We start from the raw sequence: 18,664 nt of genomic DNA on the forward strand, positions 1-18,664 counted from the left end.
GAATCTGCAGGCGGGGAGTCAGGACGCACAAGGTCTGTGCGCGCGTACTGGGACCACGAAACCGCGCATCCTGGGTGTCTGTCATGGAAGGCTTGTTAGAGTGAGAAGATGGTCTGCGACCGCCAGGATGGTGAATCCTCACACCTTCCTGTCTCACCATCCGGTACAGTTACCGAATAGCAAAAATTCTGGCCCCTCTCTGAGATATACTCTGCCCCGTCCAAATGGATGTTCCTGTATACCTTCCATATGCTCATTAGGTAGGATACCTTCTCTTCATTGTAGTAGTACGCCACAGTGTAGCGGGCAGCTAGGTAGTCTAGCATGGCATCTCTGACCCATTCCTCCCTATTAGCCTCAGCCTCTCTCATTAGGGGTTCAGGGACATAAGGATAATCATATCCGTGAGATTTTCTATACCGTTGGACCACTATACGATCCACCCTACTTTTCTTGATTATGTTCTGGCCACAGGTTTGCCCTGGCAGTACCAAAATAGTTGCTCTTTAGATAGGGTTGCTTTCTTCACCACCTCCAGGCCTGAAGGTGCTATCATCATTTGTCTTATATTTCTACTACGATCCCTAAGGACCTCTGCAGTTTCTTCAGGGGTAAACTCTCCTTCCCACCAGTGGTCCACTGTGCTACCTTGCATTAATAGAAATCTTGTCCTATTCATGTGCGGCACATATCATTGAAAGATTGGATCCCCCCATGGTACTACCTTCCCCACGTTAGAGCTAGGCATATCAATACAGTCATCACGCATTGAACCCACATTAGATGGTGGTCTGGAACTGCCAGATTTACAGGATCCTTCCCGTGTGTGAGGATTATGGACGCATGCCTACCCCGCGCTTCCTCTCATGCAGCTCTGCGCACGTGTGTGGCACCTTCAGCCCATACTCCTCTCCTGACACGCACAGCAGGCATGCGCGCAGCAGTGATGTCACCTGACACCGCGATCTCAGGCTCCACCTCCAGATCACGCCGAACGCTCCCAGTGCGCAGCACGTGCACATGAGATGTGCACCACGCCTCCAAGCTCCGTGGCAACTACATCATCAGCTGATACTAACAGCAGTACCTGCTCATAGGCTGGAACCTATCACAGGCTTCTGTGGAGGCCGCGCCTTTGCTCCACCCCCCATGGGGATTGGCTAATCAAGCCTATATATGCTAGCTGTGCCACTGGCACTTTGGCTGAGCACAGATTGTGTTACTCTGTTTGCCTCTGCTGATCCTGTCTTGTCCTTGTCCTGTTGCCTTGCTTCCTAGATTAACCCCTCGTGTATCGACCTGGCTTGCCTTTGACCACCCGCTTATCTGGAATCCTGAACTCGGCTTTGAACTTCAACTACCCTGCTCTCTCCAACTCTGACCTTGGCATAGTACCTTCCATGCTCCGGACCTCACCTGCACTGAAACTGGCAAGTATACAACTACCCTGGCCTCTCCACTCCAGACCCTGCTACCAAGACTATCCTACACTCCGGACGTGGTCCCCGTGTCTGTGGCTGGTGTTTATCTATTCCCATCTAAGTACCGGGGTCTCGTCCTGTTTGTGGTGAGCACAGTGAAGACATAGTATAATCAGACAGCCCATCCCTTGGCATATCATCTTCAAATCCCTCCCACACCCCATTGTCCTGGATAGGTTTCGTAAATGAACAGTGTCCTGGTAACGCTTGGTGAGGCCTTAATGTCAGAATCGTGTCCCAATGTCTTAGGTGTCTGGTGCCTACCTTGGCCCATCACTGCAAGTACCTTGTGGTGGTCAGGGTCCTTAGTGGCCTTACGATCTCCGGCCTTGCCTCGGGCATGGCACTGCTGCAAGAACCGGTCAGCCTCATCCTTTCTCACCGGAGAGAAGGTCACGACTTCCATATCCACCCCAGCAGCCAAAGTCTGGTGACGATTTCGGTTGCACCGGAAGGGAAGTGGCATCGACAGGAAAAGAAGTACCGTCTGGTACCTCCAAGATGGATGCCTCCGTGGGAACCAGCGGGGCCGAAGCACCCTTGTCGTTCAGCGGGGCTGTGGTCATCGCAGGAACCTGTTGATCGGATGTATCCTCACCGCTCTGCTGGGCTGATGAAGTCTCGTGGATCTCCTGGCTGGGAGCAGGCACCTCCGACGCCTCGCAAAGATCCTGCGGGGCCTCGGATGTCTTCCGCTCGGGTGGGGTCATCTCCGATAGCATCACAGATGGTTGGGGAAGCTCTCTCTCGCACCGGATGGCTGTTCTCACCACACTGGGTATGATGTATCGACACTCCAGCAGGAGTACCGCGATGGAGCCTCCAGCCTTGATTTCCTCCAGCACAGCGTTGGATACTTTGGTCTGTAGCTTCTTATAGGACTCCACACTCATCACCGGAGATACAGGTTATGGCTTTTCAGACAGCACATTAGCAGAAGGCGGCCTTGGGGACATCACCATGTAACTGATGGGAGCTTGCAAATAGCGGGCCCGCTCTTGCACCGTTCCTCCTCAGCAGCCGTTTCTAGGGAACCCGCTTAAATTAATCAATCCAGGCAACATAGTCCCGGCAGTAGCCCTTGTCCATGCAATGCCTTTCCGCGTGGCACATGTCATAAAGAGCCAGCAGGTAGCCCTATTCTCTCAGAGAGGCATGTCCATGAGCTTTTTCTGCAGCCCACAAATCAGGTCATAGAAGACTTACACGTTCTTCTGGGTAGGCGTGGGTGGTGGCGGCAGTACAGGCTGGACCTAAGGTGTTCTACATCTTTTACAGTGGGACTTGACCTCAAGTATCCCGCCAGGACAGTCACATAGGGAACAGGCGCATTGTAGGAAATCCTCCCCATTAATCTATACTACCAGGTGTCCTCCTGGTAGCGTATACCGAGTAGCGGCTTTCTCAGCCATAATAGTCACAAGTACAGGGAGCAGTCTAGAGTTGGTCTTGCTCTGTCGAGTAACCACGTGCATCTAAGCATGTGCTACCAGTATCTGGCTACGCCTCTAGTGGTGTCACAGCGATCAGTGCCTCCTCCCCCTTGTGGATCGAGGAGTACAGGCACGAAATATGGACGCGGCTTCAGATTTTGCGCCAAGCCCATCACATTTTTACAAAAGAAAAACTTGCATCTTGCAAAGCTTACCACGTGATTCTCCCAGTTTGGCGAGAACAGCTATTGTATGCATGCTGCAGCTCCCTTGGCGGGACTTTGGTCCCTCGAATTTTGAGAGCCCCCTGAGACGCTAAACATGCACATACAGTTGAGCACTCTTGGGTGGGTATTCATGTTGTAGCCCCGTTCAGGGGGTTCCGGACCCTCGAATCCCTGAAGTCCCCATGTACCCTACACATAATTTCTCTGTTATTGCCCTGATACGGTGGTTATCAAGCACCTCTCATCCTGGCATGGAGTTTGGATCTTCATGTGATAGTTTCCCCTTTGGGGGGTTCTGGTCCCTCAGATCCCAAGAGCCCCCAGGTACACTACCTATAATTCTGCAATATATGGTCCTGATAGTGTTTTTTAGGCACCTCACAGTTTGGCATTGTGAAAGATCCATTCTGCTGCAAAAGCCTGCCTGCTTCTCAGATCTCAGCAGAGCCTCCAAATGTAACCCCTTTTCCCATCCACTGTTCTCTTTCCATAGGTGACCCTGCAGCCATATTTGCAGTTTTTTGTATGTCAAACTCCAGCGCAACAAAAAAATGATAATTTCTCAGGAATCGGTTCAGTTCCAGGGTGATTGCCCAGTTCAGGTTCATTTTCCTTTTCTTATCTTTTTTTTAAATGGGGACTACTGCTTTAATCATTATCAAACATTGCCTAATATTGACTCAATTGCCAAAATCAAATATATACAACTATATAGTCCATATAGTTTCAATATTAATATAAAATATCCACATGTAACACTGGAAGATCATTAACTATTTAATAGTGTCCTGCCAGATGCGGGTTAAATATGGCCTATGAGTTGATATGTTAACACGGTTTCCTTCAGAACTTGCTTTCTTCCATCCTTTCAAAATAACGGGCCATCTCTCCAACATAAACAGCAAAGGGAAATAGATGAGTGCATATGTAATCAACGAAATCGAAAGCAGTGAGCTTTGAAACTACAAGAAATGAGTTGATCATATAAATGGTCAGGAGTCCTTATTTCATCATTGACATAGCAAGTGATTGTGAATAGATCCTGTGCTTCTTTTGGCCCCAGTACAGTTACAGGATTACAGTCATAGCTGCTTTCAAGGTCAGTCATTTTAACCACACGTCATTTGCATTCCCTGTCACAGACTATTGAAACTATAGAAAGACAATGTGAATGCTTCTGTTTCCCTATAATGCATCTGTCTGTGTTCAGCTTCTATGAAATATGTTTACTTTTCAGTTGGCTGTGTGACAAGCTCCCAGATTAGTAATTGTTGATGTAAATCACTTTCTCTCTTTTTGTTTTGCGGCTGCATCAAATGGCAAAATGAAAAATAAAGCTGGTAAGTCGCCACAATGTGGAATGCGTGTAGACCCCCAAAATACGAAACAGTGCTAACTAACACTTGGCCCTCCGGAAATTCTATTCATACAGAAGGGACCTAGGAAGTGCTGTGGCTTAAGACCATTAAGTAAAGATGGGTGGTTCTGATTATTTAAAACCCAAATTCCCCTAAACAGAGGGAGCATTGAACTCCCAAAAACTAAGGCCAATGGTGCTCAGCCATAGCCCACAAACCCCCAAGCCAAGTTATCACAGCCCCAGTCACTCAGATGACTCATCGGTAGCGAGAATGGGCCCCAGGTACCCAACGCACAATGAGCCCTGCCCACTCACCAATACATTTTACCATCAATATTTTTGGTGCCTAGGGCACAGGGAGATAAAGTTGCTTGCGCAAGGTCACAAGGAGCTGACGCCAGAATTTGAACCAGGCTCCCTGGCCTCAAACTCAGTGTCATTGTTGTCAGTGTCTTTACTCACTGAGCCAACCCTTCAGTTCTAATGTAGAACAATGTTCAATAAATAAGTGCCTAAGCTTCTGAAGTGGCACAATCCCTTAGTGCGGCTGTCTTCACTTTCTGTCCTAACACCATTAGGTTACCAGGTTAGCACATATATATAACAGCATCTGACTGATTCACTGGTATACTACTAGTATAGAATCAGTGGCACTGTGGGAACCCCATTAGGTAACGTGTTGGTTATTCTAGGTTGGCATATAGATACCAGCATCTGACTACTCTCTTCTACTAAACCAGGAAATCATTTCCATTTGGGTAACACTGTATTTATGATTTCATACTTATTTTAAGCATTTCTCATGCTTTATGCTATTACTTTCACATTTTTTAGAACCAAACCCATGTCCAAAACATCATTTTTTTCCTTACAAACAAAAAGACAGTGACAGTGCTCACCCATACAGTACCATTTAGTAACGGAGAGGATTAACCTCTTCATTGATAGCAGTGCATTGCTCTGGCGCTGAAGGATTTATATAGGCAGTTTTGTAGTCCTGAACATTATTTGTATAACTTTAAATCTGATAAGGTTGCAAACTCCAGTAATTCCAGGTGGGTATATGATGTAGCCTAGTGCCCCAGGCTATAGCCTTCCACTGGCATCAACACTATAAGTCCTGAAAGGAACAGGCAGTGTTGGGGTTAAACTCATCTGCAGGGCCTAGCCTGCAGTTGCAGCCTGGAATGGGCACTATGTTGCCTTATCCAGGGGCAGGCCTAAACCGGCAGTTGGAGTGTCATACCTGGGGAGGATACTGACTGGGTCACATGTATATGGTATGATGTCTGTCAGCACCTGGACCTGCCCTGTTAGTGGGCGGGGTTACAAGCCCTTCCCCCTGGGTATAAAAGCTGACACTCCACCAAATTGATGTGTGTTATGGTGTGATTCCCTTTTCCCTGCAAGAGGGTAAAGGACCTGAGGAGGGACTCTTGGGGCCTCAAGCCCCTGGGGTCTGCTCCAGGGAGAAGGGTAGGATGCCATCCTGTAAGCCAAATAAAGATGCCGTTGTACCAGCAATAATGTGTGGCCATTGGAACGGAGAATTGCCTTTGGGGAACATCCTGCTTCTAGCAGGATCCTCATGGGATGGAGGCGCTGCACCCTAGGAGGAAAAGCCTGCCCTGTTGCCACTCCCACACAACATCAGTGGAGCAACTCACACCTCCTGTAACAAGCAGGTGAGCTACAGCATCAGAGAAACACCCATGTAGTACCCAGATCTCCCATGAGGGTGTGGGGGGACGACAGCTGCTACATTATATACACTGTATTACACAGATATGGACAATTCCACTTCTATAGGAAAATGCAAAGGTTGTGTAGCCCTGTTTCCCCTTAAACAAGATGGCTACTGGTGCTGCCCTTTAACCTGTTGGCTCGCAGGGGCCTAAGCCTCCGCCACGGGGAGCATGGGGCGATATACTTATTACTTTGGTGCAGCGCCTTCACCTGAGAGGGATCCCAACGTAGTGGGAGGAGCCCCTCACAGGACACAAACAATAAACACACACAGTAAAATAGAAAGGCCTTTACTGGCACACATATATCTTATCCTCTAATATATCTTATAACTATACAACACTATAGGTACAACTACCCATGCACCTCACAGGGCTGTATCCCACCACCGTGTAACCCACACCGTGTCCTGAGAATCCCCGTCCCTCAATGTCCCACACCCAACCGACAGTGTGTGACCACGCAGCTGACTAATTTGAATGTATTAAAGTTGGTGCACTTTCTGTAATGGTACCTGCCGGGCGCTCCAGCACCCGGGAGCGCCGACAAGGATCAGAAGGGATCCAGCGATGTCCTCCACTGTGCATTCTCCTCCGCGTGGGGTGGTATCCCACGGAAGGGAACCATCGTGATGATTGTCTCTGCTTCAGCCCAGTAGTCTGGTCCCAGACCACCAATGTCAGGATCATGCAGTGTAATACTGTGTCCCTGATTTATAACTAGCCAAGGGGGCATGGTTCCTATCTAAGTGCCTGTCCCTGTAGCTGCCACAAGCTAATATTGTGAGTCGTGGCCAAGCTGTGGCCTAGCAGAAATCTGGCCTAGTGCAGAGGGTCACAGACCCCTGCACACACACTTCTTACCCCTATTTTACTCCAGTTCCGACTAACTCCTCCTCTTCCAGCGCACAAACTCCCTATATCTTGTTTAGGAGACCTAGCCGCGCTATAGGCTCCCTGGCGTCACATGGTCTGCCGACCCTCAGCACTATGGGGCTTGTAGTCCCCGCGGGACCTTTGCCTATGGACAGCCGCATGCGCACTGTGCACTGCGCATGCGCAACCCTCATACTGGCCCCCGCGACTCCTGGCACTCCTCGCGCCTGCGCAACCTGGCCCAAGATGGCGGCGCCCTGCAGAGAGGGCGCCGGAGCTTTTGGCGAACCTGTCGCCACCCACACTAACCCCTGCAGCAGTGAAGGTAAGAGGGGAGAGGTGCAACAACGGGGGACCGAAAGGGGACCTGGCTACAGTTGCATGAGTTAACCCAGTTGAAAAAAGTTCTCAAAAAAGGCTCCAAACTGCCAAATGTCTGGAAGGTTGAGCCCACGACAGGTTTGTGGGAGCTGGCGATACATTGAAGATACAGTAGAAGAGGTGTTGCTGTAAAATGTAATCTGTGATACTCTGTCTACAAGAAAACACAGCTTGTGTTATTTTAATAAGCTTTTTACTGTGCTTTATTGAATAACACATGAAGATGTTTCATTTCCAAAGTTTTCTGGATGCAAAAACAGGGACTTTAATATTGCAAGAGAACAGCACCACATTTCTCAAAGAAATCAATCTGATTGAAAGTAACTGGATTTTTTTTATTTCTTTAATAAATCTGTTTTCTTTTACAGTTATTCTTCATTTTCTGCGCGATTTTTTTTTTTTTGCAGACCAGAGCCACAGACCAGGACATCTGGTTGTATGGAAGTGGGGAAAAAAAGAGAGATGTTCACATTTCTTCAGCATAAAGGAGAAAAAAGGCTTCATCTCTGTCAAAGTTGTCACGTAGTCACCGTAAATAAAGCAAGACTTTTACTTCCCTGCTTTGTTACTATGTGTTTCAGTCAGGGACCGGAGCCATGTCGTCTTTTAGATTTATTTATGTCGTGTCTAGGGGATTGGGGGACACTGTGCCAGGATATACAGTGAACTCAGCATGTCTGGTCTTCCCCTTCACAACGTAAACAGTGTACAAAATACATATCTTTCAACGAAGCAGCATGCAGGGCCAAGGGTCCTGTAATAAGAAGCCTCGGTGTCTGCAAGATAGCATCACGTTGAGACTGTGCTTAAGGTTTTGATATATGACATAACTTTCTAAAATGCTGTAACACATATCATAAAAGGCAGGTCATTCTATTTAAATGTAATTACTTCAAGAAGTTTGCAGATATTCAAAGGAAAAAGAGATTAGCTAAGTATACAAATCGAGCATCGTGAACCTTAGTCTTCAAAATAACGAACGTCAAATATGTTGTGTAGAGTGGGGCTGGAGCTACAATTGCTGGCCTCTGAAGTGGAAGGGTCCACAATAAAGCACATGGCCGCGTGATGGCAGGAGACAAATAGTCACCCGTCGGGGATATCGGCATTAAAATATAATTTTATTTGCATTTGTTTACCATGTTAAGTGTGTAGATTTGAATAAGGATCAAATGTCAATACATTTATAAGTTCAGAAGTGGGCATTTATGCATGTGTTTGTTTAATTCAAGGGTGCCTTGAAGTAGGTGCTACTGTATGAATTCAAAAGATTCAAAGGTCAAATAGGCAGCATGATATGGAGACTGTGCTCCCTATGAAAGGCAAGTGGTGCTCCAAGCATAACATGCCAGGTGCCAGCTACTTGTGTCGTGTGCCACATAATTTGATTATAAGTAAGTACCAAACAATAGAATCAAAATGAAAAGTATATTTTTGATTGAAGATGTTAAGGTGCCACAAGAATAGAACACAATTATTGTGTATATCTGTGTTATATCTTTAATCATGTTTGTGTATTACAAAAAAAGGGAATATCCCTGGCACATTATTATTATATGGCACATTATTTTGCCTGAAGTGACTAGTCACACCACGATTGGCCGAAAAATGCAGTTGACTTGAATGGCAAATTTTACTGTAGCTGATAACACTGCTTAGGTCAATACCAAATCAGGCCCTCAAAGTGTAATTCAAAAAATTGCATTTAAAAATGCATACTTCCACCAACATTTTGGTCCTTCAGGGATAGTAGGCATTTCTGAATACAATTTAGCAAATTAAGCTTCATTGTGCTTGTTCATTAAACTCCTCTCATTGACTGGACGGAGTCACTCCAATGGAGCCACCATTGTGGGGATAAGTGTCCGACCTCTTCCAAAAATCTAGCTGGGGTATCACTACCAGAACCGGTAACACTGCAGTTAGCCAATACCTACGCCGAATGTCGGGAAATTTTTGACAAAATCCAAGCCGAGGAACTACCACCTCATTGGGCTTTCGACTGTCCTATCGATCTCTTGCCGGGCGCCATTCCTCCGTGTGGATGCTCCTATCCGTTGTCTCCTCCCGAAAAACAGGGCCATGAAGGAGTACACCCAGGAAAATCTACTGAGGGGATCCATTCACAAATCTTCATCACCGCAGGCGCAGGCTTCTTCTTCGTAAAGAAGAACGATGGTTCACTGCATTGACTACCGGGGACCGGGCTTTATCAAAGAGTAGCAGGTAATTACTATGCGTTCTCTTATATAGCACCTCCCTTGAGTTCACTACAAAATTTAGCCAATCAAATGGGTAATTTGACATCTGCCAGGTGATTATATGCAAATGACAGGGAGTGTGCTTCAGAGATCACATAGTATGAAAACTTGGTGAACAACAATAATGAGAAGTTAAACACATCTGTATGGTTAGTAAACTACTAAACAAATTCACAATTAATAAGTCTGCTTATGAGAATAAATGTATTTGTGGCATTCCCAATGGTTTATTCTCTGGCAGCCATTGTAATTTTTGCAGATATGCAAAACCTTTAAAAAGAGTTAAAAAAAATACATTAAGAAAACCGTTACAAGATACAAACATTTATAAATTGCCGGTCTCTGCATGTACTGTGGCAATTCCGGTCACATAGTACTCCAGTGTCCCCACAAGCCGGGAAACGCCAACTCCCAATGAAATCCCGGAGAGTTTCGTTGGGAATACTGACCCTTTCTCCCATCATCAAAGACGTTCTTCCCACCAGGATACTGTTGCCCGTAACACTGTCTGGAGAGGGGTTTCACACTCTAAAATGGGCGTTCATTGACTCCGGTTCCGCGGGCAATTTCATCGATGAGACCTTTGCTAGACGGAACAATATTCAACTTATCAGTAAGCAGACACCAGTAGGTCTGGAGGACATTGACGGTCGACCTCTACAGCCGGCATTCATCACGCAACAGACGGTGCCTCTCCTACTGCAGTTCGTCGACGTTCATACGGAGATCATTACCCTTGATGTTATCCACACTCCCTCTGTTGAGCTGATTTTGGGGCTTCCTTGGCTTCAACTCCATAATCCTCGAATCGATTGGACGGATCAGGAACCCATCCAGTGGGGTGCTCCATGTGCCAAGACATGTACCAGGATTTTCCAGAAGATTGGTGGAGTGTCTACCATGCCAGAGAAGGTTGACTCCCTACCTTCTGTGTATTTGGAATTCCGTGATGTGTTCGACAAAGCACGTTCCGAGGTTCTACCTCCGCACCGTTCTTTCGACTGTCCTATTGACCTACTACCTGGGGCACCTCTTCCCAGAGGACGATCCTATCCTCTCTCTCTCCCAGAGACTAAAGCCATGCACACCTACATTGCAGAGAATTTAGAGAGGGGTTTCATCCGAAAGTCTTCCTCTGCAGTCGAGCAGGCTTCTTTTTCGTCAAAAAGAAGGACGGTTCTCTTCGTCCATGCATAGACTACCAGGGTTTTGAATAACATCACACGCAAGAACCGCTACCCGCTGCCCTTGATACCGGAACTCTTCGACCGTCTTCAGGGAGCGACAATCTTTTATAAATTGGATTTAAGAGGTGCCTACAATTTAGTAAGGATACGTAAGGGAGACGAGTGGAAGACTGCTTTTAACACCCATGACGGACACCATGAATACCTGGTCATGCCGTTCGGTCTGTGCAACGCACCAGCAGTCTTCCAGGATTTCGTCAATGAGATTTTTCGGGACATTCTTAACAAATTTCTTATCGTCTACCTAGATGACATCCTAATTTTTTCTAAATCCACTCAAGAACACATCAAACACGTGCAACAGGTGCTGTTACACCTCCGGGAGAACCATCTCTTTGCGAAATTGGAGAAATGCCAGTTCCATCTCACGTCCGTGGCATTTTTGGGATACGTTATCTCTGACTCCGGATTCAATATGGATCCAGAAAAACTTAAGGCTATTTTGGACTGGCCTCGCCCAACCACCCTCAAGGCTGTGCAACGCTTTTTAGGTTTTGCAAACTATTACCGGCGCTTTATTCGCAATTTTTCTTCTACGGTATCTCCCATAACTGCTCTTACGAAGAAGGGTGCAGATCCCTCATCATGGTCTGAGACCGCCATACGGGCATTCAATCTTCTAAAAAAGGCTTTTGTGTCTGCCCCTATCCTCACCCACCCAGATCCTAAACTTCCATTTACCCTGGAGGTAGATGCCTCTGACATCGGGGCTGGGGCTGTCCTGTCCCAAAGGACTTCTCCCTTAGCCAGACTACACCCATGTGCCTTCTTTTCGAAGAAATTCTCGTCCGCAGAACAGAATTATGATGTCGGGAACCGGGAGCTTTTGGCTATCAAGTTGGCATTAGAAGAGTGGAGACACTTCTTAGAAGGTACGGAGACACCCATAACCATACTCACAGACCATAAGAACCTTCTCTACTTAGAAGGGGCACATCGTTTGAGCTCTCGACAAGCCCGCTGGGCACTATTCTTTTCACGATTCAATTTCCTCATCTCCTTCATTCCTGGCTCCAAAAATCTGAAGGCGGACGCCCTGTCTCGACAGTTCCTTGCAGAGGACAAGTCTGAAGAGCAGCTAGAGACGATTATTCCCTCTAGATGTATTCTGTCCGCCAACTCCTTTGATATTATGGACAAGATTCAATCCGAGCAATCACAGACTCCGATGGGGTTCAAGGTTCCGGAGGGAAGACTCTAAACAGCACCCCAACACCGCAAGAGGGTTCTTGAGTGGTGCCATTCCTCTAAATCGGCAGGACATCCAGGGATACGGAAAACCAACGACCTTGTTCAACGTACCTTCTGGTGGCCAGAGAGGGCTAAGGATGTGGAGGAGTTTGTTAAAGCGTGTGGCACTTGCGCTCGCAACAAAGTACCCCGGGTCAGACCAGCAGGCCTTCTTCTTCCTTTACCCATTCCAGACCGCCCCTGGAACCATATTTCTTTGGACTTCATTGTAGAGCTCCCAGACTACAAAGGGAAGAATACGATTCTTGTGGTAATTGATCGTTTTTCCAAACAGACGCACCTTGTTCCCTTGAGGGGCCTTCCGAATTCCTCCAGGCTTGCGGAAGTTTTCATCCAGGAGATTTTTCATCTTCACGGAGTGCCTTCAACCATTGTCTCTGATCGTGGGTCCCAATTTGTGTCAAGATTTTGGCGAGCCTTTTCCCGAAAATTGGGTATTTCACTTCAATTCTCCTCGGGATACCACCCACAGACCAATGGGCAGATGGAGAGGGCCAACCAAAACCTGGAACAATACCTTCGGTGTTTTATAACCGATACACAGGATGATTGGGTGGATCTGCTTCCTTGGGCTGAGTTTGCTCTTAACTCCCTTCGTAATGACTCCACTCAAGAATCTCCGTTCTTCATAAATTGTGGCTTTCATCCTTCCCGTTTACCCTTCTCACCTCTATCCTCAGGAGTACCAGCGGTTGACAAGCACATCTCCCGGCTGAAAGACTTATGGACGAGGATTCAGGAGAACTTAAAGGTGGCCACAGGGAGACAGAAACTCCAGGCAGATCGCCTTCGACGCCAGGTGCCGGAGTTCGCCCCAGGAGACAGGGTGTGGCTTTCGTCCAGGAATATCCGACTAAAGGTTCCTACCATGAAGCTAGCTCCCAAGTTCCTCTGTCCCTTTCCCGTGGTCAGGAGGATTAATCCTGTGGCTTATCATCTGCGCCTTCCACCCTCGATGAAGATACCTCCAGTCTTCCATGTATCTTTGCTTAAACCAGCATTTCAGAGTCCTCGCTTTTCTAAGACCACTTCTCCTCCACTTCCTCTTCTGATCCAAGGTCAACAGGAGTATGAGGTCCAGTCTATCCTGGATTCTAGGATTTCCAGAGGAGGAGTACAATACCTGGTCCACTGGAGGGGGTTCGGACCAGAGGAACTTTCATGGATTCCCCACCGAGATCTCCACGCACCTCGACTTGTCCAGGCTTTCCATCGTAGGAATCCCTCCAAGCCATGTCATGGACGCCCAGAGGTCGCCCCTGAAGGGGGGGGGGGTACTGTAATGACCTGGGAGTCACGCCGCCCTCGGCGTGCTCCCCACTTACCGCGGTTCCGCCGGGCTCTCCCGCGCCTCGCAGTGATCCTTCCTCCAGGATGCCGATCGCCATCTTCCCTAGGCTCGCGCGCGCACGTCAGCGCTCCCCTTCTAGTGCCGGGTCTGGGCGTGTGCCCAGTCACGCGCCCGCAGGTGCGGCCACACGGAGGCACGGCCACACGGAGGCGCTCTAGCCTCTTAAAGGCACATCTCCTCTTTTCAATGCTGCAATCAAATGTACCCTTTTTTCTAGTCCCTCCTCCAGGAGCTCCTCTGACCTATCCCTGTCTCAGCCTGGCCCATTCACACACCCCCACCTTGCTACTCGGCCATTGGACCCTCTTGCCTATATATACCCTGCAGCTTCATTAACTCGTCGGCTGAGCATAGAACCAGTTGTTCTCATCACTCTCTGCCTCCCTAGTCCTGTTTTGTCCTGTCTTGTTTTGCAGTCTTCCTCGTGTACCGAACCGGCTTCCTCTACGACTACCCGCACCTCTGGCATCCCGAACTTGGCATACGGCAATACGACTCTCCGCACCTCTGGCACCCCGAACCCGGCAAACGGTAAACGATTACGTCCCTCTCTATAACCCCGGACTTGGCGAACAGCACCCTCTACCATGCGTACCTCTCCTGCCCCGACCCGGACTCCCAGACCACTCTACTCTCAAGACGTGCCCTCGTGGCTGTGGGTGGCGTTATATCCTATCCCACCTCAGCACCGTGGTCCCGCCTCGTTTGTGGTGAGCTCGTCCTGACATTGAACATGTCCCACTGCACACTAGAGGAGGTGATAGGCTGAATCTTCTCAATCGTAGAGAGATATATTGGATCTTTGTTTTAGATATATTGGATCTTTGTTTTAGATACATTATACCCCATAAGTAGAGGTTGCAGAGGCCTTGCGCGGTCCCCCAGCGCAGGACCTCTGCAACCACCCGTGCCCCACCAAAAAAATCTCGCGCCCCCCAGTTTGCGCACCGCTGTTCTAGATACCACAGTTACACTGAATAATGGCAAACTACACATATCTGTATATGAAAGGTCCTGGGTTTGTAATTTATAAATTATTATTTCATTTTAATTTTAATTATAATGTATAATTTATAAATTATTATATAAAATAATAATTGATAAATTATACCATAATCGAACCCAGGACCTTTCATATACTAGTACCAATTCCCTACCTGCTACGCCACAGGATTTGTGTGATAAAACAGACTCTATAAATATACACAAACCCTGTGGCGTGCAGGTAGAGTCTATTTTATCACACAAATCCTTTGGCGTAGCAGGTAGGGAATTGGTACTAGCTTATGAAATGGTCCTGTGTTCGATTCCTGCATGAGTATTATATAAAATGTTCAACTCCCATATGGTGTAGGGGTGTGTGTATGTGTCCATTAGCAATAAAGCATTGAATGTCTAAAAAAAAAATCCCACATGTTGTAAGGGTGTGCATGTGTGTGTAACGGGTGTTCCCTCTGGTCTGACCCACTCAATCTCACATTGGCCCCTGTGGCCTATCCAGACCTCATTACATGTTCGTGTCTGGTGGTGCACCTGTAGGCAACAGGACTCCTGAGTCTCCCGCATGATGGTATAGGGGATGTCACGCCAGACAGGCAGCTGAGGTAGTGGGTGCGAGTCCTACCTATATCATGTGCAGCGCCTCCACCTCATCAGGATCTATGCATCCACAGGGAGAGGGTCCTGATGAGGAACTCCTTCTTGGTGGTGATGGCCCCTGGAGAGTAATTTCAAACTCACACCATGGGGTTCTCGTTGAACAAGTCATCTTTATTGTGTGTGGTGATATGGGCCAGGTGCCCCTCACAGTCGGCGATTCAGCCGCATATTGCTCCGTGCTCCCCTTTAAAAGGTACGCCCTCCCAATGGAGTGGGATCCCCTCTCCCCGTAGGGAGATCACCCCTGTGCCAGGTCCCTGGACACAGTTAGCCTTCTCTGGCTAGATATAAAACGGTGCCACTAGTTACTGCACTAGTGGGCACATCAGATCTTGCTGCTTTGCCTTCACCTTGCAGCATCAACCTGCAGCAACAACCCACTAACTTTAGGCAGTGCGGTGCCTTATATACCTCAGGAGGCAGGCACATCTCTGATGTCTCTAACTGTGGACTCAGAGCATGCAGCCACTCCCATCCATACATAGGGCACCTCACCAGGGTGTGAGGGCAAACCTCCATGATTACTGCTGGCATTCCTGTAACTTACCAGGGTTTGCTGCCAGCAGGAGAGATGACTGTAGACCATTGTTATGCATGGCTACATGTGTATGTCATGTGACCCTCCTCTGCGCTCGAAAGTCTACGTAAGTGCTGTGCATGTGGATACAGCCTGATGAAGCAGGGAGAGCTGGAGAGAGCTGCGGATGCCGGTAAGTACTTGTGCGGCAAAATGTTATAACATGATCCTGGTTATAACACGTTCTCATTCTGTGGACCCTGAGGACCGTGTTATAACTGGGTTCACCTGTCTATATATTTTTTTCCCATTCAATATGTGCATCAATACAATCTGCACACTGACAAGTGATTAGTTAAGCTGCAGATCAATCCGTTCTCCTGTAATCGATTGCTTGCTCCGGGTTATTTAATTCTGTTCTTGCACAGCATTCTGGGCAATGGAGTCCTGGAATATTATTGACTGGGCAGTTACTAGATACAATTGGTGCACTGCTAGAGAGAGTGCAGGGCACAAGAGCTAGAGCCTATCGGAAGGGGGGGGTCACTTTATAAATGCTTCCTGCATTAGAAACATTACAAATGGCTTTAAAACATTTTTTTTTAAATGCTACAAGGATTTTCTCATAGTACAGAACTGATTTATTAAAAAAAACACACATGTAGGATATTGCTTGAACTGCTGCTTTAAAGCCCCACAAGAACACGTGCTCCAATACGAGAAGAAGAAAAAAATAACCACAGTGGCTACATACAAACCTACTGTAGCGCGAATGCAAAAAAGAATCAAAGATCTCCAACCTATACTGACAGAGTATGAAACATAAAAAGACATCTTCCCCAAACATCCCATTTTTGCCCTCCGGCAACCACCAAACCTCAAACAGAAGTTAGTCAACAGAAAACTTTATAACAAACTCAAGGACACTGTTAATGGCACAAGACCATGCAACAACACATGCTGCAAACTTTGCAAACATATATGCCAAAATCCCACAGCCAGTAACAAACATACAGCAGAACATTCCATGTTAAAGAAACATTCTGCTGCATATCTAGCAATGTGGTATATATGATCAAATGCAGCAAATATGACCAAGGATGCTACATTGGGGAAATCCGCCAAAAATTTCGAACTAGAATGAACCTACACAGATACACAATAACACACCATGAAAACGGAAGATATTGCACTCCAGTGGGACACCACTTCTCACAGCCAGATCATTCCATACATTTTTTTTTAAAATCCAAATCCTCAATGGAATGTTTAAAAGCACTCAAGAATGGGGAAAACGTTTGAACTTAAAATGATAATACACTTTGACACTAAAACAAGGAGGACTTAATGCTGATATAGGGTTTAACACACTATCATCATTTTTTGTAATGTTTCTCCCTGCTTTGTTCATTTTACAATTACCCTCCTCTCCCCCCACCCCACCCCACCCCCTGAATCCCCATCTCCTCCACACTGCTGATAGGGTCCTGTGTATCACTGACACTTTCATCCATTTTTTGCCCTGTCTGCTTTTTTCTTCTCTGCATCATCTGCCTTATATGACTGACTATCTTGTTTTTCCTTTTTTTACATCTGTATAAAACTCATGGAATTTTTGTAAATCGGTATTGCTGACCAAAGGGAGAGGGAGAACCCTCAAAAGTTTGTCTTACAATATCAATTGTTAGTCCAAATAAAAAAGGTATCACCTAAAACTGAAGTAATCATTGCACTATTGCAACCAGACAAACACAGCTATTTCAACTTAATAATTGTAATAAATAGCTGCAGTATTCAAGGATTAAATGGCTTTGGAGTTTCTTACACACTATCGTAATATTTTATCACTTTTATTTATCAAATGTTTTACCATGTAGTAATACATTGAGAGTCAACTCTCGTTTTCAGGTATGTCCTGGGCACAGAGTTATAATAACAAATACATGGTTACAAGGAGTGAAATGGATTATACAGTATATTATATACAAGACATTGTATGCACAGTTAAAGATAATATATATTATAGGCGTATATAACAGTTACAGACCAGATTAAAATGTGAAACAGCTTTAGTTTTGAAAGAACTTAGAGTGGTGGCAGAAGTGAGAGTTTCCGTGTAACAGGGGACTTGCCCTGTTCAGAAAACTTGCCTCTAATCCAGCAGTGTGCTGGTTAATTGACCAGCACCTGGCTGATTAGAGGTGTTAGAAAAAGCCTGCCTTTGAGACAGTAAGTGAGACTCCTTAGCTCACACCTGAGCTGAACTAGGAGACAGAGCAGAGATTCCTGAGTCGCACAATTGGGGAGACTGACCAGAGGAACTCCTGTCTTGAGCTGCAGAAGGACTGAACTGTATGCTAATAGCAAGACAAGGGGACCAGACCTCAAAACCTGGACAGACATTGCTGTAGCACACAAAGGTGCTTACCCAGGAGAGCGGAGAGGACTTCCCCTACAGCTTCAGGAGAACAGATAAGACTTTCTTTTGGAACTGTAATATATCTGTATATATGTTTATATTTTGGGGCTGGTAAATAGCTTAGCTAACCAACCCAGTCAGAGAGGGCTGAGCTACATGGATAGTCTCCAAATATTATTTGGATAGTCTCCAAAAGCAGAGAGGTTTTTTTGTTTGGCTTATTTTCATATATTTTTGCTGTGTTTAAAGCGACAGGCACAATAAAGCCTCGTATTAATTTCACCTTAAAACAGTCTCCATTGTGTACCTCTGCAAATGTCCTCCTACACTCCGGTAGATTGTTCCAGGTGTGGGGTGCACGGTAAGAGAGGGAGGAGCGGCCGGATACTTTGTTGAACCTTACCTCTCTGTTAATTTTACCATTCAACCCCTTCTCCCCTGCACCCCCATATTCCT

Source organism: Ascaphus truei, chromosome 2 (genome assembly GCF_040206685.1).
Source record: "Ascaphus truei isolate aAscTru1 chromosome 2, aAscTru1.hap1, whole genome shotgun sequence".
Taxonomy (NCBI): Eukaryota; Metazoa; Chordata; class Amphibia; order Anura; family Ascaphidae; genus Ascaphus; species Ascaphus truei.